The sequence below is a fragment of the Amblyomma americanum genome, chromosome 11 (assembly GCF_052857255.1).
Source record: "Amblyomma americanum isolate KBUSLIRL-KWMA chromosome 11, ASM5285725v1, whole genome shotgun sequence".
NCBI lineage: Eukaryota > Metazoa > Arthropoda > Arachnida > Ixodida > Ixodidae > Amblyomma > Amblyomma americanum.
In genome coordinates, this window is record NC_135507.1 from 48,025,067 (window position 1) to 48,047,761 (window position 22,695).

Below are 22,695 nucleotides of genomic sequence, written 5' to 3' on the forward strand. Positions count from 1 at the left end.
ACTAGAGACTTAAAAGTTCTCGAAGCACTAAGTTATATTTCATGTAACACAAAAATGCAGAAAAAAATAACCTCTAGAGTGACTTTTCTAGCGGCAAAGGAAAATAAATTAAAGCAGATTTCCTAAGCTTTACACAGGTAAGTGTTGTACATCCACTCCCTGTAGCATGAATATTGGTATATCTCATTTGTTAATGCTGCGTACTAGTGACGTATCCTGCTAGCTATCATTAACGCAGAAGCTGACTGCGGTCAATGGTAAAATGGCGAAGCAACAGAATGAAACGTAAAAAAGCTTTCAACACCCGGTACTTAAAATTTGTGATAAAAAAAAATTCACGTTTCAAGTAGGAAGAGAACTCGCTGCAGCCTTCACGAGAAAGAAACTTTTTATTTCTCAACAACTTCTTTCCGGAATGTGTCTGTAAAATAGCTCCTGGTTAGAACCATTAAATTAAAGGGATAGGAGTTTCAATACCCGGTCCCTAAACTCCGACACAAAACTGAAATTCACGTTTCATGCTGGAATCACACTCGCTGTACATTCGCGAGAAAAAAAAATGTTTTTATTCCTCTACAATTACTTCCTGGAAGCTTCCCGGAAAATCTTCTGCATTGCAGTCCTTACGTATTCAAACCTTACTTTCTCTTCCGAAACTGAAGTGGAAGCCCGAGAGCAAACTGCGCGGTGCGAAACACGGTTTTGCTTTCAAGGCGCCTACATACACTTGCTTGAAAAGAAAACTTGTTTTCCTTTTGTGCCAAAGTAAAGCAACATCGCCACCCGTCTTGCGATGTTTACTCGACGGCGTTGCAACAAGAATATAGAAACGATACCCTTCGTCAAGGAGATACAGAGTACTACGCCGAAGCCATCAACTTTGATCGTTGCTCATTTTGCGGAGCGCAGCTTTTCGAGGAAGAACCTATGCGTACCGTAAAAAAAATGCCCCGAATACGGCCATGAAACAAACTATCTGACGAACCTCGAAGCCAAATTACCCCCCCATGAGCAGTTTGCGCGTTCAGGCATCGCTATCGACGCCAACCAATACATCGTAGCGGTGGAGCGCTCAACCGGTCAAAGTGTGCATTCTTGGTGTCTTCAGTTGCTTGCAGTAGATATAGGTCTAGCACAGCTTGCTCCTGTCTTGAGAGAGAGAATATCTCACACATTCAAATTAATATCCTCATTTAACATCTCTTTGGAAATTTCTTGCAAGTTCATTTATTATTTCACTCAGTTCGCGTTATCAAAACAGCATATAGGCTTGCCTGAGCAGCAGCCGATATATAGTTGAGAATTGACGAGGTGCCAAGAAGTTCTACGTACCATGCAACAATAATAAAAAAATGGCTTGCATATTTCAAGACATACCATTGTGCTCACACCAGCAGCAGCTATACCGAAAATTGCAACACATGGTAGATTTCTGCCGCTCATAAAAACACTGGGCAGTGTTGGCCAACGAATGTTTAGTTTTTTTTCTTTTTGACGAAAAAAAAAGTCCTCAGTTGGGTTGATTGAGAAGCCCTCAAATCAAAAATGAGAATCTTTCTTTCTAACTTTTTTTCATACGATGTCTCGTAACCGTTTGAGGCACGCCGTTCTGTCAACATACTGCACATAAATATCCGAATCCGGGTCCTGGTTTGTATTGACTGCGTGAGCCAGAAGCAACAGAGCGCTAGATTGGCCTCCAACAAACCAGAAAAAAAAACAATAAGAAAACAGAAAAGGAGCTTAAGGGCGCCTAATCATCGACCGTGAATGAATGGGAAAAATATTTATAAAGAAAGAGAACATTCCCTCCTTTCGGCATCTCTTCTCCGCTAGTTGGGAAGATATGAAGCTAGGCGTACATGGGCTGCATCGTGGAAGCACCGTGCCAGCGATGGAAAGAGCTGGAGCCGTGAATCATTAACGGACGGCGATGGATACACGCCGAGACATAAGCTTATCTCCTGTATGGCGCCCTCTGGAATAAGTTCCCTAAACAAAGATGTCGGAGTTGGTAAATACATGTGCTGAGGAGCCGCGCCAAATTCACTAGTAGTTCTGAAAGACAAAATGTAACAGCTAATTGCTTTCTCTTCGTTGAAACTAATTAGGTTGCATAGTTTTTACTGCTCATCTTACAAGAATACGAAAGGAAAGCACACGCGGTTTAGAAAGTGATGTGCTACAGTACGACATATGGGAGGCTGCCAATGAATGCCAAGAAGCTAATCCAATTTAGTTCACTAATTTATTCCTATTTCAGCCCACTAATTAAGGTCGGCGGGTGCAGAAGAGCCCGAGGAAAATTGAAACACAGTTAGAGCACATTTCAAGCTCCGAGAGATGAAAAAAAATAGTTTATTTCTTTATCTACATTGAACTTAATTAGGTTCCATTTTTTTGCTGCCAGTCTTACAGGAATTCGAAAGCACAGCACACGCTGTTTAGAAAAAGGGTACTATTTTGCGACGCACAGTATGCTGCCAATGAATGCCAATAAAGTAATTCAATATAGTTTACTAATGTATTGGTATTTCAGCCCACTAATTAAGGTCGGCGGGTGCAGAAGAGCCCGAGGAAAAATAAAACATTGTTAGAGCACATTTCATGCTCCGAGAGGTGAAAAAGAATAGTTTATATCTTTATCTACATTGAACTTAATTAGGTTCCATTTTTTTGCTGCCAACCTTACAGGAAATCGAAAGCACAGCACACGCTGTTTAGGAAAAGGGTGCTATTGTGCGACTCACTGTAGGCTGCCAATGAATGCCAAGAAGGTAATTCAATTTTGTTTACTAATATTTTCGTATTTCAGCCCAGTAATTAAGGTCCGCGGGTGTAGAGGAGCCCGTGGAAAAATAACACATGGTTAGAGCACATTTCATGCTCTGAGAGATGAAAAAGAGGAGGTTAATTTATTATCTACATTGAACTTAATCAGGTTCCGTTTCTTTGCTGCCAACCTTACAAGAAATCGAAAGCACAGCACACGCTGTTTAGAAAAAGGGTGCTATTGTGCGACGCACAGTAGGCTGCCAATGAATGCCAAGAAGGTAATTCAATTTAATTTACTAATGTACTCGTATTTCAGCCCAGTAATTAAGGTCCGCGGGTGTAGAGGAGCCCGTGGAAAAATAACACATGGTTAGAGCACATTTCATGCTCCGAGAGATGAAAAAGAGGAAGTGAATTCTTTTTCTACATTGAACTTAATTAGGCTCCATTTTTTTGCTGCCAACCTTACAAGAAATCGAAAGCAGAGCACACGCTGCTTAGAAAAAGGGTGCTAATGTGCGACGCACAGTAGGCTGCCAATGAATGCCAAGAAAGTAATTCAATTTAGTTTCCTTATGTATTCATATTTCACACAAGTAATGAATGTCGACAGGCTTAGAGGAGCCTAAGGAAAAATAAGATACCGGTTAGCGCATATTTTAAGCCCTATATATCTATATTTCTTATTAAGAAATAATCAAGCGTATATAAAAAATTCGGGGGGAGGGGGGCACTTTGGTGAACTAATGTGCGGTGAAGGGAAAGCTTTTAGCGCAGTGTTGCTGCTTGTGTCGCTGATGTCTGGTTAAGATGTTAAGTGCACAATTCTTCGTGAATCTTAAATGCACGAGACACTGGGAGGCATCTGTCTTATTCGCCGCTTTTGCGCAAACATTCTCCAGCGTCCTAGACAAGGAGAACTACAAAAGCGTTGGCAGGAAGTATCGTAGTCGTTATCACGCTCAGCTGCGGAACAGAAGGTGTGGTTCGAATCCCATCGTGCACAAAGATTATTTTCTTATCAATTTGAAGAGCGTAACGGACGGCCGGATGGCATGACGTCACTTCCGCAGTCGTGACTTCCGGTTGGCAATGTAACAGACGGACAGGAGCTCGACCGCGAATACGAGCCATTAAAGGCTTTCGTCTTAAAGACACCTTAGCACGGGTTTGTTGAAAAGGAACGTTCAGTTCCGAGCATCATTACCAACCTTACAATACCTTAAATATTTATCTTGGTATCGGTTGCATCAGGAAGAAAGATAAACGGTGACATCAGAAAAAGAGAAAACAACAACCATCAAGAATTTAGTTGTTTTGTTTCTGCTGTGTTGAGGGACCTTTTGGAATTTCTAATCCTTGTAATCTAAGTGCGGTAATCTCTAGTAACCCATCTAGGTTTACAACAACGCAGATGCTGACGAATATACGAGAACATCTCTGCAAACAGATTTGCATCTTGTGCAGTAGAAGAGAATTTCGCTCTATAAGTTACGGTAAAACGAAAAGAAGAGTGCAAACTTTTTTAAATACAAGTTGTAATTCTTTTTGTGCAGTGAGCAAACGCGGTACCAGCACTAGTGTGTTTTGTTTTCTGCAGTGTTTTTGTTGCAATAAAAATAAATAAATGAGGGACTAAGAGAAGAAAGGAAGAAAGGGGTGCTGTAGTGGAGGGCTCCGGAATAATTTCGACCACATGGGGATCTTTAACGTGCTCCGACATCGTACAGCACACGGGCGCCTTTTCAGTTTCGCCTCAATCGAAACGCTGCTATCGCGGATTTGGACACTACTGAAAGCCGCGGTTTTTTCTCAGTCGTTTATGCGTGCCGAATTGTACGCGTCTGCACAACCCAGCGCTCTGAGGAGCAGTGCTGGCAGTGGTTAGCAGAGTTCGCCACCTAGCTCCGTCTTGTTGCGAAACCTGAGTGTCTAGCGAGATCGAAGTGCTGGTTTGAATCCAGAATTGGTTCATGAGAAGTGCCGGAGGCGGTTTTGTGAATGACGTTCCACGGTGCAGATAGGTGAGAAGCGATGGACTTCTTGGCAGAAATAACTAAAAGGCGCATGAGGTTCTAATTTTAGCATATCGGTGCTCGTAAAACCGGCTTGCCGGGCATTTTTACATGCTCTCTTAAGTGTCTTCATCGTCACACTTTAGTCAGACAATATTATTGTGCGCTTAGCAGGAAGATGTTATCCCTCCTTCGAGGTCGACAATGTATTCAACATAGTGCTCATGGGGTGTAGCTTTAAGCCTAAGAAAATGATAGCAGGTCTACCTCAAGGAATGAAATGTCTTGACAGGGAAGGACAGTAAGCTTGTCTGATTCTAGCTATTGGTTTGCTTCTGGGAAACAAGTTCGTCAAACGCTCTTCTTCAAAGTGCTGAAAAAAAACTGTGAGGTCGCTAGCAGCGCTCTCTTCCCTCCTCCACTCTTCCGTCATCACCACAGTTCGCAACTCCGGCATCAAAAACCAATTTTTCAGCTGTTGAGGGACCTTCGCCAGAAGCTTGCGGGAGCGAAACTAGCTGGGCCTTTTTTTGTGCAAGCGAAACGGTATGCAAATCAGCAACTGTGAGCTCGGGCGGGTTGATTCAAAGTTTGTCCTTCCTTCTCAGAATCGAGCAAATTTCCCAGGGTCTATGCAACTCAGAACAAATTAAGAACACTAAACCTGGCCCGGGACTTTCGCAGCTCCTTATTCTAAGAAATGAATACCGAAAAAACATTCACAGGAATGATGAGAGCAGAACATTGTTTTTTTAAGATAGTTAAACCCTGCTCTGTAACATGGATTGTGGTTCTTGCTTAAGTTATTGCGCAAAAAGGGTACTTTTACTCTGCTTCCAATCAAATAGTGGGGCTTATTTAAGAGGAAACAGAATTAAGAGAAAGCCAAGCTCACTATTTCGCAAATAAGACAACATTGAGAGCACTGATACTGAGAAATCCTAACTGGCTGTTCCCTGCTCGACGGTCGAAATCGAGCTTCAAGTTTTGTTTCTCTCGTTACATTGCTTGCTCACAACCGGGCCTTTCACTCCGCGTTGAGAATTTCTCCGCACGCCGATGAACTTCGAGCAACCGCACAGCAAGTGCAACGACGCCGATAGTTGTCGGGGTGTCGACAATAGCCGCAACTACTACTGATTTCCATCAGACGCAGATTATTCAAAAATTTATCAGTGCCTACCAGTCTTAAGGAATAACAGACTATGTTAAAATGGTATCTAAACACTGAGAAAACCTGAAAGGTCACTTTAGACTAACAGTGAAGGCTGACTTTTCTGTGTTTGTGCTTGCGCTCAGGATGAGAAATAAACTCCACATATCTTTTAAAAAGTTTCAAAAGTACTTATTCATTTATTTTCTATATAGCACGAACTTACTGTAAAATATACCTTAATGTCATTTTTTCAGTTCAAAAATAAAACAAACCTCGTTGAGCCATAACCGGGTAAGCGATGTGTATCTTTTGTTTGCTTGTGGCCTGCAAAAAAAGCATGCCCAAGTTTGTGACACAGCCTACCAGTGATTTTGAGCCGAAGTCTCTAATGGATCATTCTCGTGGCCACGAGCCTGTCGTCCGATGTCATGCTCTTCTGCAACTCGATAAGAAAAAAGTACTTGTGCGCCATGGAATTCGAACCACCATCCTTTCGTTCCGCGGCCGAGCATGCTAACGATGCGCTACTACCTGCCTTTTATTCATCGCTATTGCACGCTACTTCCTGCCAACACATATGTAGTTCTTGTCTGGGACGCTGTAGGGGGGGGGGGGGGGGGAATCCGACTTTGAGGCCTGGGATTATACCCGCGATACAATAGTGGTGCGGGAGAGGACGTTATTCATTTTCATTTTGTTTCCTCAGCATACTATATGTCTAGGACGCTCGAGAGTGCCTCCCAAACGCTCTCCAGTGCCTCCAGTATTTAAGATTCACAAACAATCGTGTACTCAATCAACATCTTAACTCATATCAGTGGCACAAGCAGCAACATCGCGCTAAAGGCTTTACCCTCCCCGCGCTTTAGGTCAACAAAGTGCCCCCCCCCCCCCCCCCCCCGAGTTTTTGGTTGCATATCTCATTGTTGAAGCAAAAACTGATTGGGACCTATGACATAATCGCGAACCAATAAATAAAGAAAATAAATGTTTCAACACTCGGTCCATAGCTACGTGAACAAAACAGAAATTTCGTGTCTCCAGCACGAGCCGAAGTCGCTCAGAATTTCACGCGAAATAAATTTTTAACTTTCCTTACGAACCCGATCAAGAATTTACGAGCTATTAAGCTCCTGCATCCTGGTGCTCATGTATTCAAAGCATACCTTCCTTTCCGAAACAGAAGAGCAAGCCCGAATGCAAACTAGGGAAACACGTCTGTCTTTGCTTTCAAGGCACGTACATCGACTTGCATGAAAACTAAACATCTGTTCTTTTGGGGGCACCGGTAACTAAGAATCTCACACGTCTTGGGATAGTTGCTCGACGGTGAACAAAATACAATAAATAAACACCAGTCTTTGTCAAGCAGATACAGAGTACTGCGCGGAAGTCATGAGCGTTGATAGTGCTCTTATTGCGAGACGCTGCTTTATCGGATGAAAACTCTGTGAACCGTAAAATAAGAGCGCCATATAAGGCTAAAGAACGAACTATCTAGATGAACTCGAAGCCAAATTACTCCCACGAGACCAGTTCGCGCGTTCGTGCATTGTCATCGAGGCTACTAATAGATCAGAGAAAAAGGCACAACGATCCAAATTATGCATTCTAGTTGTCAGTTGCTTGATTTAGAGGTTGAGCACAAACGTAGTGCGCTGCTGTCTAGAGAGGCCGAGTGCCGCACATATTAACGCGATAGCGTTAAGGAGCTATAGTGTCGCAGAAAACCCGGCGTCGTTGTCATCGACGGCGTATTTGACGGTAAACGAAAAATCCACGAAAAATCATGATTGAAGCAACCTAGGAGGCAGCTGGGCCACCTTGGTCACGTAACCATGAGACCTAGGTGGAATGGAGCAGAGGGCTTGCTCAGCGCTGGCTGCAAACACACTGATAAAAAAGTCCAAGAGAGATTCGCAAAGCTTCCTAGCATTGGGAAACATGCAATCACCAGATAGACAATCTACATAAACTGTGACAGACTTTCTAGTTTTCTTTAGTTTCTTAGCTTCATACCCATACACAACTGTCCGGAGTTTATGGCTGCAAATACGCCATCTTCGCAATAAAGTACCAATAAACGAAAGGTTAATGACATTTAACAGATGAACAGCATTGCCGCCAGACGTCGTACATGGCACTGCTTTGCTGTTTCGGCCGCCATCAGGATTTCCTCTCGAAGTGACCCGCATTTTCGATCCGTGCCTCGTGGTAGAGGGCTTAAGGCTTTCATACGTCTTACTTCAGTCGTAGCCTGAGGGCAGTGCCAAGGAGGATACAACGACTTCTGGCGCGAGTCTTCTAGTCTTCCATTATTGTATTCTCTTGCTTTGCTTTTGGTTTGTGCTTTTTATGGTGCTCCACGCGCAGGATGGGGATCTCAAGCTATGCGGGTCGGCTTGGTAAGACGGCTATTCGCTAAAGGCATCGGCCCATGAGGCATGACGGGCTTTCTTGCCGTCAGAGGCGAGACGTCCTGGAACCTCGTGAGAAAGAAATATAGGATACCCAGTCTTGCGGAGGAGACGCCTAGGCGAGAACGATGCGACGAGTAACGAATGAGTTAAGGGCTGTTGCCAAATCCTTTACATCCCACACGTTGTTTTCCTTTCTATTCATACTCTCGTACAACCCTTTAACAATTCGACTTGAAGAAGGAGTCCGTGGTGTTCTCCAGAGTAAATTCAAATATGCCGTGAAAGTTGAAGCAGTCCTAAGAATAAAATCATCGCTCCACATTGGGTTCACTTGCTCAGATGGCATGAGAAGACATTTCTCTTCGAGCTTCAATGGTAAGGTTTTGCCCAAGTAGTATTGCCATATCCTTGTAAGATAACGCTTCCATTATGAAACAAACCTGCCGTTTGCTATGTTTTTGACGCATACGTCAGATCCAGCAGCCAAGGCGCGAGCGGATATCAAAGAGTGGTCACTGCCTTGACATCTTTAAGTATTGTCTTGACGTAAGGGCGGTCTGAGCATCCTCTCAAATTTATTGTCTTGTATGAATCAGCTGTATGCTCCCTACTTAATATTTCCAACGTCTCTCGCTCTGCACTGGAATTTTTCATTTATTATGTGTTCAGCTGTGTAATTTTCAGCAAAAGTTGCTTCATAAAACGGTGTGCTACGTTTCTAAATGCACAGCGACTCGTATTTCAGAACATGATTAGAGATCACAGCAAGAAAACTGTTCGGCCTGCTGCTGCAAATTATATGTAGTGCACGTTCATGTGACCACCTAGATTTTAGTAATAATTTCTTCAATGCGGAAAAATCGAGCTTTTCTTTGGGCTTGACAGGTATAGCCTCGAAGGAAAAGCAAAGAATCGACCGCAAGCAATATGGGCGGCTTCGATAAAAAAATATTAGTAGAGTGTTTTATTGAAGCAAGAAATTAGAGTACGAACAAAACTATAAGCTTGTTCGTTTCGGATAACATTCCTCAAGTAGGTGACAATGTGAGCTTTATTTGGTACGATACTAGGCAGCAACGTAGGACGCACCTGAAGAAAGACAAGAAAAAGGCAAGTCAAGAACTTCTTTACTATTTCAAATCCTATCTGGAGCGCTGAAAGAACATTGCTGGTGAGTGTGTACAAAATTAAACTGACGAGTTCTAGGGAAAAATATCAGAGAAAAGGGAAGTAAGGACAAAGGCGCAACATATCAAGATTAATGAAACAGAGCACTAAACAAGTGTAGAACAGCAGTACATTCCTTCCAAAATTATTGGTTCGAAACAAAAGTGGAACCAGAAATTGCCCTTAAAAATATGGCGTCTATGCTTTTATGGAGGCAAAACGCTAAGGCGCCCGTGTGCTGTGTGATGTCAGCGCACGTTAAATATCCCCAGGTGGCCGAAATTATTCCGGAGCCCTCCGCTACGGCACCTCTTTCTTCCTTTCTTCTTTCACTCCCTCCTTTATCCCTTCCCTTAAGGCGTGGTTCAGGTGTCCAACGATATATGAGACAGATACTGCGCCATTTCTGTTCCCCAAACACCAATTATTATTATTATTATTATTATTATTATTATTATTATTATTATTATTATTATTATTATTATTATTATTATTATTATTAAAAATATATTCCGATGAACTTTCAGATATTCAGAGGGTATCTTATCCAAGATATAAATACTGCGGTGAAAAATTAAGTACTACATGGAGATTGATGTCCAAATAATTCCACACTTTTGAAAACATTGGTCTCTCCTTCTAGAAGTGTATTCTTGTGTTTTGAAGTAAGTTTGCTTATCAACGGCTGTCTACTCCATCCATATCGAGTGCAGAAGTTCGAGCATTTGCTTCTAGTGCTTGATCTGTAGCGGTTCTAGTTAAATGTGTTTCTCTATCTGAGTTAAGCTGACATATCCGGTCTACTGGTTTAATATAAATCTAGTTCCGTGGTTTTGTATGGCTTCTCACCAATCAATCATTAAACTGATGGTGGAGATCCCAGACTACTGATGCACATTCCAATTGCGGCCTTACGAGTGGCATGCATGCTGTACTTTTAGCAACCGAGGAGCAGACCCGAGGGTCCTTATAAAGAGGCTAAGCTTTTTGACATTCTAAGGCTAAGGCATTTGACAGGCTAAGGCATTTGACAGTCATACCTACATTGGTTTGAAAAGGGAAGATCAGCAATTAGTATAAGACCCGTCACTCAATCTTTCAATAAATCGGTCAATCAGTTTTGACGTAGTTAAAAAACGTGCAATTGAGAGGCACACTCAAAAAGCGAAGAGAGGGCTTGACGACGAATGTGCCTTCTGTGCATAGGGCAAGCGGTTACACTGGATATTTAACTTTGTTTGCATTACTGGGAAAGGCATTGCTTAGTTTGTATGATATTGCTTAGGAGATACCTGAACAAGTATGTTCCGGTGCAAGACAATAAAGAGAACGGTATAGCTGAGATCTCTCAAAATGTGTTCTATGTAAGCTCGAAAGACAAAAAATGTTCATTTCAAGAGCCGGCTAGGCGCTAAGCTAACCTGCTAGGTCGTTTTATCAAATCACCCGAACCAAATCGTCAGTTTTATCAGGAGAAGGGATAAGGGAAAGGCCGTAAGGGAAGTCATAAAGCAGGGAGTGAAAGAACAAATGAAGGAAGAGGTGCCGTAGTGGAGGGCTCCGGAATAATTTCGACTACCCGGGGATCTTTAACGCTCACTGACATTGCACAGCACTCGGGCGCCTTACCATTTTGCCTCCATAAAAACGCAGCCGCCGCCGTCGGGTTCGAACCCGGGAACTCCTGATCAGTAGCCGAGCGGCCTAAGCACTGAGCCACCGTGGCGGGTGGTTCAAAGTTCAGGTTTTGTATTCAATATCGGTGTCGGTGCCTACAAAAACAGTACTGTACACGTCCGAGCTACTTGCGGAAGCCGCGAACCTGGATTCGTCCACCTCTGAAAGCATAGTTGGTATCCTAGGTTGTCGAACCTTTTATCCCTGTTCAGACAAAAGGTGATTCTTCTTCTTCTTCTTCTCCTCAAGTAATATGGCACATACCCACGTGGGGGGGATTGGCCAAGGTATAGAGTAGAATGCCAATGAAGCATTTGCGCGGGGAAGGAAACGTCAGAAGACTGAATCAAGATAAAAAAAAAATGGAAAAATAAAATGAATTCAAGAGGTATGAGTCATCCGGAATAGAATCAATCTAGCCTTTTTTGGACATGCGAAAGAATTTTGTATATAGCTAACAAGATAATCGATTAGTTGCACTTATGTAATCGTGAAGGTAGCCGCATACACTGCTTAACGGGAATCCGTTGGCACTCGCACCCAACGATAGAAGAACTGGAAGAGACAGAGGCAGTCCTAGTCTCGAAAGAGGAACCTCCAGATATTGCTTTCTCTGAACCGCGAACCGCCAGCAAGAGAGGAGAAAATGAGCGATTGATTCAACTTGCCCACATGATACACAAAGGTTTGTCGCAGCGAACCCGCACCTGCATAAGTACAAGTTTAAGTGAGGGATTCTACATCGCAGGAGCGTCATGGACATTTCACAAAGCCTTGACTTACACCACCGGATATTCCATGGGTACTTTAGGTGTTGAAAGTCCACGGTATTGAGCAACGGATCACTCACAGTGGCTGAAATATGTTGGAACCGCTGGAAACGTGAAGCTGCAAACAGAATGAGGTGAGGGACGGGATATATTACAGGTGCGCTGAGAGCTGACCTTGCCAATAAATCAGCCACCTCGTTAAAATAGACGCCTGAATGCCCAGGTACCCAGACCAAACGGATCTCGCGCACTGTGCTCGGAACAAAAAACCTAAGTGAACGAGTCAAGAAAGATTTTTCCGAATTTTAGAGAGAGACAATACCTGAAAGGCAGTCTGTAAGAATAAGAACCAGTGCGACATGTCTGGGAATTTTGAGAAGAGCCAAACCAATGGCCAAAAACTCTGCGAAGAGTATAGGAGTATAATCAGGGATACGAACGGAGTAGCTCCAAGCTAGATCCTGTGAATATATGCCAATCGCCCCCTTCTCACAGCTGCCGGAGGCATCAGTGGAGAGAACAGTATGATGTGGAAAATTCTGTAGGTGTTCAGAAAGAAGACCATTTAGGGTATGTGCGGGCATATGCTTCGCATGGGACGGGAGAATAAAGTCGTAATAGAAGACGGGATCAGCCTGCGTGTCAGCAACTTGTTGCAAGGAGATCAGATCAACCTGAAGCGGAGCTAACAGATTCTGCGTGAACCTAACTTGCGGAAGCTGATGATGTGGCCAGTGATTAGTCAAAAAAAGGTGTGGTTGGGATACAAAAATTGGATCCAAAGAGCCAAGCGAAAGAAAGAAAAATATTCTGGTAAGACTAGTGCACATTGCAAAAAAAATTTCTCTTTGGTTTTCAGTGAAAAAAGTAAGTGCAAAAACATCAATAGCAAGTAAATAAAATGAAAAAGAGAATCAACATAGACTTAGGTCTCGAAAATGCCAAGTGGATTAAAGGGCGGTGAACTGCGCACCCGGAAATTACAGGGAAAATTTCTATTCTTTAATCCGTTATCGATCCCTTCAACGCAGACAGTTGTTAGCTATAGGAAACAAAAACTATTATTATTTCGTGGTATTGAGAAAAATAACGATGTTACAGGCACAGTCATGTACCTCTATGCGAATTCATTAGATTCCAATGTTTATATTAGACCTTGACATTTGAAGCTAGCCGGATTTCTTTCAAAAACAAAAAGCTTTCCTTTAATCCAAGCACTGCAAACAAGATGGGGCTGGGAAACTGCGCTTATATATTTAGCCAGGAGAACATCAGATATTCAGTCTCTTCTAGATTGATTATTCCCAAAGGACATTGCTTGTGACTATTCGACGAGAAGGGTTCAAACTATCTGCGCGCGCAAAACGTTAATAAATGATTTTTGAAAGGAATACTGGGCCTTTACTAAACGCTTTTCACTGGTAATGCTCCCGTTGGCGTTATCTACCATCCACTGACCAAACTGGGGTAGGTGCAGGTTATCCAAAATAAAATTTGACCTACTAAGGCAAAAATATAACTATCTATAACAGTGAAAACTTCGTAAAGCAAGTTTCTTCTTTCCGTAGAGACAACGTCCGCAAAGATTCCATTTATCACAGTGTGCATACTGAGAACACTCACGAATTTATGAGTAAAGGAATGTCTGAAGATACTGCGGAGCGAAACAGGTGTTTTAGTCCTTGTTCCATCACTTCCTTTTCGCTGTATGAAAGACTGCAGAACAAAAAATGTCTGCTTCGATCAATAGACTAATTGATTGTTTCATTGATTCATAGGTTGATTCGTTGATTGGTTGATTCACTGATTAATTGATTGATTGACTAATTGATTGATTGATTGATTAAATGAATGAATGAGTGTTTGATCTATTGATTTATTCATTGAGTGATTGACTGAGTGACTGACTGACCGATTGTCAGAACGGTTACTCTGGCTCTCTTAAAACCCATGCGTGCTCTTTTCCTGCTTTTGCATTCACTAGCGTAGGGTTAGGTCATCATCGGTATTTGACTGACAAACCATCAGAGCCGTAAGTTCCCCGAGAGACGGCAAATCACTAGGCACTCATAAAACTGCCACAACTATTGCGCAGTTATGACTAAGCTTCTTTTTAAGAAACCAGTCATACAGGCCAACATGTTTTTTTCAATTTCCTCGCATGCGGGAGGAGCGGGGTTCAGTCGCTAGTGGTGCTAGATACTCACTGGTGATACAACAGGTACAGGATTAACCTGTACAGGTGCAGGTTTAACAGGCGGAAACGCGATTCTACAAATATTAGTTTTTATGGTGTTACCATGCGCTTTAGAGTACTGTTTAGACAAGGACTTGACCATGCGTTAATATGTGTTTTTAGCATACCGCAGACGTACTACCGGATACGTATACCGGTTTACCGGACCCCTCTCGCGCATACGCAGAGGCATTGTTGGGGTGAGGGTGAGCCACTGCGCGTGCGCAAGAGGGGTCCGGTAAACCGGTATACGTTTCCGGTAGTACGTCTCCGGTGTGCTAAAAACGCCTAACAACAACAATTTTCTTGAAAAAACATAGCGTAGAAATATCTAACAGAGTTGGGGATATTTAAAAGTGATGTAAAGAATGATACTCTGACTTCATGTCTCCTTCACGAAGAAAATGCTAATGTGTTATAGAGTATTGTCTTATCAGAGTAATAAGTGCACATTGTTAAACAGATCTCGTCTCAACCAGGAAAAAATAAATTGAACGTTTATCACTTCGGCACCTGGCCCATAACGTGATAAAATTTAATATTGCTTAGAAACTCACCTGCCAGAACACAACCACAGCAAGCACAGTCCTATATATATTTTTTTCTAAACATGCCTCTTCTTCTCTATGTCTCTTATGAGTTAAAAGAGTAGAAAACTTAGCTAGTTGGTTCATTCTTCTTGGTGGGAACAGCCGAAAAAACCTAAACGCAGACACAGAAAGGAACACACAGAACGTAGACGAGGCTGACTGTAAACTAAAATTTTTATTGGAAAATCCGCGCTTTTTGTTTCCTTGTCAAAAAGACCTTGCTTTTATCTCCCGTGGGGTTCGTTCAAGAAGGAAATTTCTTTTCTTGATAGAGAGATGGATGGTGTGCTGACGCACTGCTGTCCTGTTTCCCGTATCGCCAATGCCTCAAGGATCTCACGTGTCAATTTGTCTGCATACCTTTTCATGACTTGAACTTCATGCAACTTGGGCTCACACTTGCGCACTTGTTTGCCTTTTTTGTTTTCTTTACAATCTCTGCAATGCAGGGCTAGATTGCTGCTTGGGGCACCTGATAGCGATGATGCATGTTCTCTTATCCTATCATTAAGGCACCTTCCCGTCTGTCCTATATATTGTTTTCCACAGGCCAGAGGGATAATATAAACCACACCTTTAACACACTCGCTGAATCTTGTTCGGTGTGCGATCTGGCATTGCTGCTTCTTTTGCCTGTTGACTCGAGCACACATGCTCATTGCCTTGTTCGGTGCAGAGCAAACAACCCGGACCCCGTGCCTCTTGCCAATCTTCATGAGGTTGTGGGTCAATCCATCTCTTGCAATGTATCTCAGTTGGCAACTATGTGCAATGATTGTATGCTAGAATCTGAAGGCTGCATATTTAAAGCACAATGGCGAACAAACGGATGTCTATAGGTATTGAGAGCACGCAATGTATAACGCAAAGCGGCGAAACGTCCATATAAGTGGTGACTCTAATTAAGTGGTCATTCTAACGTGAATCTGCACCCCTTCAACCTTAAACCAGATACTGTTCTGCGCTATGCTTTCGATACTCCACGTGACTTCTGCATACGCCGGAAATGCACATAAGTACATGCGTTTCTCGTGTGAGGTGCGATAGTCGACGGATCTCGGTGCAATGCTTTGTATGCGCCTTACTAACGATATTTACTGTTCTACTTCAACGATCAACAGCCTTGCAATGGCATTTGCTTCATGCACGAAATAGGCAGAACTAACCCCTTTGCTTGCCAATGCCATGTAAGTCAGTTCTAGTAAATAACCCGTCTCGTAGTGGTACATCTTGTAATATCCCACTTGTAAACCATCGTACCCGCTCAGGAAGTGCAACGTAAAGGGCACAGAATTCCAGAACTAGCAACACATTGAGGAAGGAAGGAAGGAAGGAAGGAAGGAAGGAAGGAAGGAAGGAAGGAAGGAAGGAAGGAAGGAAGGAAGGAAGGAAGGAAGGAAGGAAGGAAGGAAGGAAGGAAGGAAGGAAGGAAGGAAGAAAGGAAGGAAGGAAGGAACACATACCCATTACGGGGGAGTGGCCAAGACACAGGTGGTTAATTGCTGAATACAGGAAAGGAACACAGCTTTGAAGTTGGCCTTTTCTTTTTCTTCGCGAGACGGTGGTTTATATAGAAGCATTCGCCGACCATGCAAGCCGTTCCCGCTCTCAAGAAAGCAACTGATTGTCACTAGCAGGCGCACCACGAATAAACAAGCAGGGTCATTCATACCAGTCCAACAACAAAGCAAGCCATGTGGCAGGCTGTGAAATTGAGGAAGCTGTTCGCAGAGAAAATGAAAATTACCGGCCGGAAAAATTTGTGTCGCACCTATCGTGTTTCTTACTACAACGGAGCCGCGGTAAAAGCTGCTGCTGCCGCAGGCACAGAAATTAAGCTGCAAAGTGTGTCTTTAAAAAAAGCATTCAAGCATAGCAGGAAAATCGTGGAAGCAAAACTGATAAAAAATTCTTATTCCATGTTGCTTTGCTGTCTGCTCTGTGGCATGCAGGTCGATATTTTTTTATGTTAGCATCGTCTAAATGTGTTTCAATTTTATAATTTATGTTTAGATAGTGTGCATATTTGCTATATTGTTTTTCCACAAACTAGGCTTTTGAAAAACGCTAAAGAATGGAAATTTTCTTCTGAGTTTTAAGTTGTGTCTCCAGCACGAGCGAGACCTTTGGCATAAAGGCAATTCAGATGAGGACGGGAGAGTCTTCAAAAACAAAACACTCAGCGATCCAACAAGTTCGTTGACTGCTGCAGACAACACACCAAAAAATCAAGCAAAAAAACACAACATAGCAGAGAAAAGGTTCGTATTTCCCCGACCACGGAGGCAAAATGAGGAAAACAAATTGAAACTCCATCCTGTGATAACGTGCTTCCGGCATTAGCGTGCGAGCAGAAGGAACTGATTTGTTTCCGTCTGCACTTCTCAGCGTTCCACTATGCCTCAGTTGGACTCGTTCTGCATTTAAAAGCAGACAATTTCCAACGAGCACAGATGCCTTGTTAGCGAGATTGTCGCTCTCCCCGATTCTCAGCAGCGTAATGGAGGTGGTGGGCAATGCACTCTTTCCATATCTAGAGCGAACAAGTTTATGCATTTCTATTTGGGCCTCTCGGTCCTGTCACTAACGTGCCATCCAGCTAAATTGTAACGTAAGTTTTGTGTGCTCTCTTCATTATTTTAATTCTGTCGTATACGGGACGACAGCAGCTGTCTCAGTCATGAGGACCAGCTCTTCTCACCAATCATCAGGACAAAGCTCTGTCAAGTTCCTGTAAATTGCTGGTCATGTCACCCTAATTAGTCGGGCGAACCATTTGTTAGTTACATTGTATGTTCGTTTACATTTTTTTGGTCTCCGGATGACAAAGCTATATCGCAGATTCCGGTTTACCCAGATTCCGGTTTACACCTGCTTCCCCAGAAAGGAACATAATCGTGATTTTGGTGTGTGCAGCATTCGTATATTTTCCGCGTGCAATTGAATGTAAAGTGAGTCATAATAACTCTACTTTAGGAGTACTACACATAAATCACCCAAAGAGATCGTAGAAAAAAATTGAAAATTAGTTTTTGGGGACAGGAATTATGGCGCAGTAGCTGTCTCACCTATCGGCGCACACCTGAACCGCGCAGTAAGGGAAGGAATAATTAAAGGAGGAAGTTAAAGAAGAAAAAGATGCCGTAGGGGAGGACTTCGGAATAGTTTCGATCACCTGGGGATCTTTAACGTGCACTGTCATCGCCCAGCACACGGGCGAATTATCGACTCGCCTCCATTGAAACGCAAACGCAGCCGCCACGGTCAGGTTCGAACCCGGGAACTCCGGATCAATAGCCGAGCGCCTTAACCACTAAGCCACCGCGGCGGGAGATCTTTGAATCCGAAGGATACGGGCTTGGGAGCTTGGGGCTTGAGATCTTGGAATCCTAAGCATCTGGTTTGGTTTGGTTTTTGAGGAAAGGAAATGACTCAGTAACTGTCTCACATATCGGCGGATATCTGAACCGCACCGTAAGGGAAAGGATAAAGGAGAAAGTGAACGAAGGAAGAAAGAAAGAGACGCCGTAGTGGTGGTCTGCGGAATAATTTCGACCACCGGGGGATCTTTAACTCGCGCTGACATCGCACAGGAAAACTTCTACAGGCATACTTAATTTCAAGAGGCAACAATAGTACTAAGCGACACTGCTTCTCAGCCCAAGGTTTCAATATGTATCTCAAGCGGCGGCGGCCGCATCTAAGTGCAGAAAATAATTGGTTTTTGGTGGAAAGGAAATGGCGCAGTATCTGTCTCATATATCGTTGGACACCTGAACCGCGCCGTAAGGGAAGGGATAAAGGAGGGAGTGAAAGAAGTGAGGAACAAATAGGTCCGTAGTGGAGGGCTCCGGAATAATTTCGACCACCTGGGGATCTTTAACGTGCACTGACATCGCACAGCACACGGGCGCCTTAGCGTTTTTCCTCCATAAAAACGCAGCCGCCGCGGTCGGGTTCGAACCCGGGAACTCCGGTTCAGTAGTCGAGCGCCCTAACCACTGAGCCACCGCGGCGGGGCGCATCTAAGTGCAGAAGAAATCGAAAAGCGTCAGTGTGCTATGCGATGTCAACGCGCGTGTTAAGGAACTGCAGGTGGTACACATTATTCGCCAGCCATTTCCAATGACAACCACTTTTTATTAAGGCATGACCTTATGTTCTCCTCTCTTTTTAACTTACCATTCTTCTGGAAGCTGATAGCTTCCTGTTTGCGTGTGTGAGCAGCAGAAAATTAATGCACATGTTTTTGGTTTCGTCTCTTGCCGCGTAATCCGGAGTAGCCTGCCAGATAGACTACGAAGAAATCATCTCCAGCGAGCATTAAAGTGTGCCTATTTCCAAGTGTTTAGCGAATTTCCGCCCAACTCTAGAAACGGTCATTCACTTTTATTTACGATGTTATGTTAACTACCGAGTTTAAGGAACACTGGCTAGAACAATCCACCTTGAGGTCGATACACTTTAAAGCCTCACCAAAATGCAATGAGGCTGCCACTGCTGTTATCTGGCGGGTGGCTCAGTGGTTAAGGCGCTCTTCTGAGCCGGAGCACCTGGGATCGAACCCGACTGCGGCGGCCCCGTTTCTATGGAGGCAAACGCAAAATGCGCCGGTATGCTGCGCGATGTCAGTGCACGGTAAAGATCATCAGGTGGTCGAAATGGAAGGAAGGAAGGAAGGCCTCAGTCGAAATGATTCCGGAGCCCTCCACAACGGCTCTTCCTCTTCTTCTGCTCCTCAAGTAATATGGCACATATCCACGTGGGGGGGATTGGCCAAGGTATAGAGTAGAATGCCAATGAAGCATTTGCGCGGGGAAGGAAACGTCACAAGACTGAATCAAGATAAAAAAATTGGAAAAATAAAATGAATTCAAGAGGTATGAGTCACCCGGAATAGAATCAATCTAGCCTTTCTTTCTCTCCTTCCTTCTTTCCTTTCTTCTTTCTTTCCTTTTTCTCCCTTTATTTTTCTCTTTCTTTCACTCCCTCCTTTATTCCTTCCCTTTCGCTGCAGTTCTAGAGTCCACTGAGATATGTGAGACAATTACTGCATAATTTCTTTTCCTCAAAACCAGTTTTCAATTTTTCCAACGCCGTCAGCTACGATAATATGCCGACTCATTTCGTTCCTCTTCCGATGCTGCGTGCACTGAAGCTATAGTAGAATGCAAGTAAAGAAGATAGCGCCTAATACCGCTCAAAAGAGGCAATCCAGTCAGTGGCGTGGAATGGTGTTAATGATCGACGTTGCGGTTAATCCCATCTCACGGAGTTGCTTGTACGGACTCCTGCAATTTCAAGCCATACATTCGAAAAGCTTTTTATGGCTATTTCGCAGAAGCTAGCTAACTGTAATTGATAAGAATCTATTGGTGTGATAAATCATGCAGCAGGTCTGTATTTCCTGATGTCTTCTACTACTCAGTGTTTGTAATTAATGTTAGCGTACTCTGCCACCAATGTCTGCTGCCGCTGTTTAAACGGCTCCAGGGCCCCAGTCAAGTTGTAGGCAGCAACTTTTAGCCCTGGAGACCGTCCAGCTTTCTGGTAAATAAAGAATTGAATTGCAAAATTGAAATTGAATTGAAAGGGTAGGAGGTAGTCTGCATCTATTCTGCGGGGAGTGGCCTTCTCAGCGCTAGAGACCCCTGACTCTTTTTGCACCTTTCCTTCACCACCACTCCGCAGACCTAGCCCAAGTAAAGAACAACTCATTCCTCATGTCACGAAGACAAAGGACCGTCTCTTCCCCTTCCTGCCTAGTCTCTGCTGCATTTGGAACTTTGACATCATGGGAACCAGTCGACGCCATTTGACAGGAGGGCCTCCACTGAGAGGCATTCTTCACTGCCCTCTTGAAACGTGTTTCACTACAGAAAGAAATGAGAGCTTAGGAGGATGAGTGCTCTATGAGGCTTGTAGCAGTAAGTGGTTTTTATTAAAATAATAATGAAAAGGAAGGAAAAGATTTTTGCTAGCCCCGGCATCTGCCATCGATACTGAAGCACCTGAGCTGGGGCAGCGGAAATAAAGGATAGCAGACAGAATGTATAAACGAAATGAAAGCGATGAGGGGAAAGGAAGAGAGGATTGGGGGAGATGTAATATACACAAACTATTTACACAATAAGAAATGTGTCCACGTAGTGCGCGTGATTAGTTCATGTTGGAGGAATAAAAACACACGCGCACAGGGTGTGCTCCAGGTGCACACCACCACTCTGTACTCTGCAGCAGCTGGCCAGAGCCGTCATACACGAGAGCTCCAGGACCATCTCCTCGTGTACACCGACGGCTCAGTGGCCCGCGACAGCTGCTCCCTTGCAGTGCGGCTACCATCCCCGCCCTGCGACTGCACAGCCAGCAACATGCAACCTTCCTGGGCTCCTCCACCACGGCGGAGTTGACAGGGATCGGCTCGGGCTGGACCTGCTGCTCACCATCGGCCCTCCGCCGCCCAGGAGAGCTCTGCTGTGCGACTCCCGCCGCCCTCTACCGCCTGCAATCTAACGGCCGCGGTACCCCACTTGTGTGGGGAATTCGCACGCGCATCGAGCGCCTCGCGCGGACAGGATGTGCCGTGCGTGCATAGTGGGTGCCCTGTCACTACCGCATCCCCAGCAAAGAAGCAGCGGACGACCTCGTGACCGCTGCACACCAGCTACCTGCCAGCGATCTGCCCCTTGCGCTGGAGGACGTGGGTGCGGCCATCCACAGCCATCTCTGAAAGCAGCACCCCGACCCACGCATCGCAGGAGGTGACCGCATCGACAGTATCACCGGCTGTCGCGCACTTACACGGTCACAACGTGCGATGATCCTCCGCGCTCGCAATGGCTGCGTGTGGCCCGGGGAACGACGGGTGCGTCACGGAATCGCGACGAGTGATGTGTGTGACGGATGCGGTGCAGGGGAAACACTAGAACACCTGCTCCTTCACTGTGCCGTGTCCGCCAATGCTCGTCGCGATAAGTTCGCGGCCTATAGGGCTCAGGGCATACTACCAGACTCCATCAAGGCGCTATTGTGGCCGCAGGGCATTGCGCGCACTCGTGAGCCAACTTCGGTGAAATGGGAGGGAGTGAAACAAGATAGGAAGAGGTGCCGTATATGCTGTGCCCCATATAGTCAAAGACGGCTGTCCTTGGTTGGGCTGAAGTTCGTCCAAGGTCGTTGTGCTGCCTATCCGAAAACTGCTTTACTTAGCGTAGTGAAGCTTTTCCCTCCAACATTAGCTGCAGTTTAACTACTCCTGATCCTCAGTGGTTAGCGCGCTCGGCTACTGACCCGGAGTACCCGGGATCGAACCCGATCGTTGTGGCAGCATTTCGATGGAAGCGAAACGCATAGGCGCCCGTGTGCTGTGCGATGTCAGTGCATGTTTAAGATCCCAACGTGGTCAAAAAAATTTCCGAAGCCCTCCAATACGGCACCTCTTTCTTCCTTTGTCCTTTCACTCTCTCCTTTATTCCTTCTTGTACGGAGCGGTTCAGGTACCTGCCGATATGTGAAACAGATACTGCGCCATTTCCTTTCCCCAAAACCAACTTTGATTTTCATTTTCTGGTAGACCTTCCCTACGGCACCTCTTTCTCACTTTCTTCTTTCTCTCCCTCCTTTATCTCTTCCTTGTGGCGCGATTCGGGTGTCCACCTACTTATGTGAGACCATAACGGCACAATTTCCTTTCCTCAAAACCAATTTTTAATTTCCATTTTTCTGTAGTGCATCGGGCAAGTAGACGCGTTTCGGGTGTTTGTAACGTTGAGTGCGTTCCGCACAATAAAGAGGTAGCGCGCCCACCCTGCCACCCTGGAAGGTGTCAGATAATGTTCGATCGCCAGAGGTTGGTCCCCTAATGAACGCTGCGGCCTATTGCTGTAGTG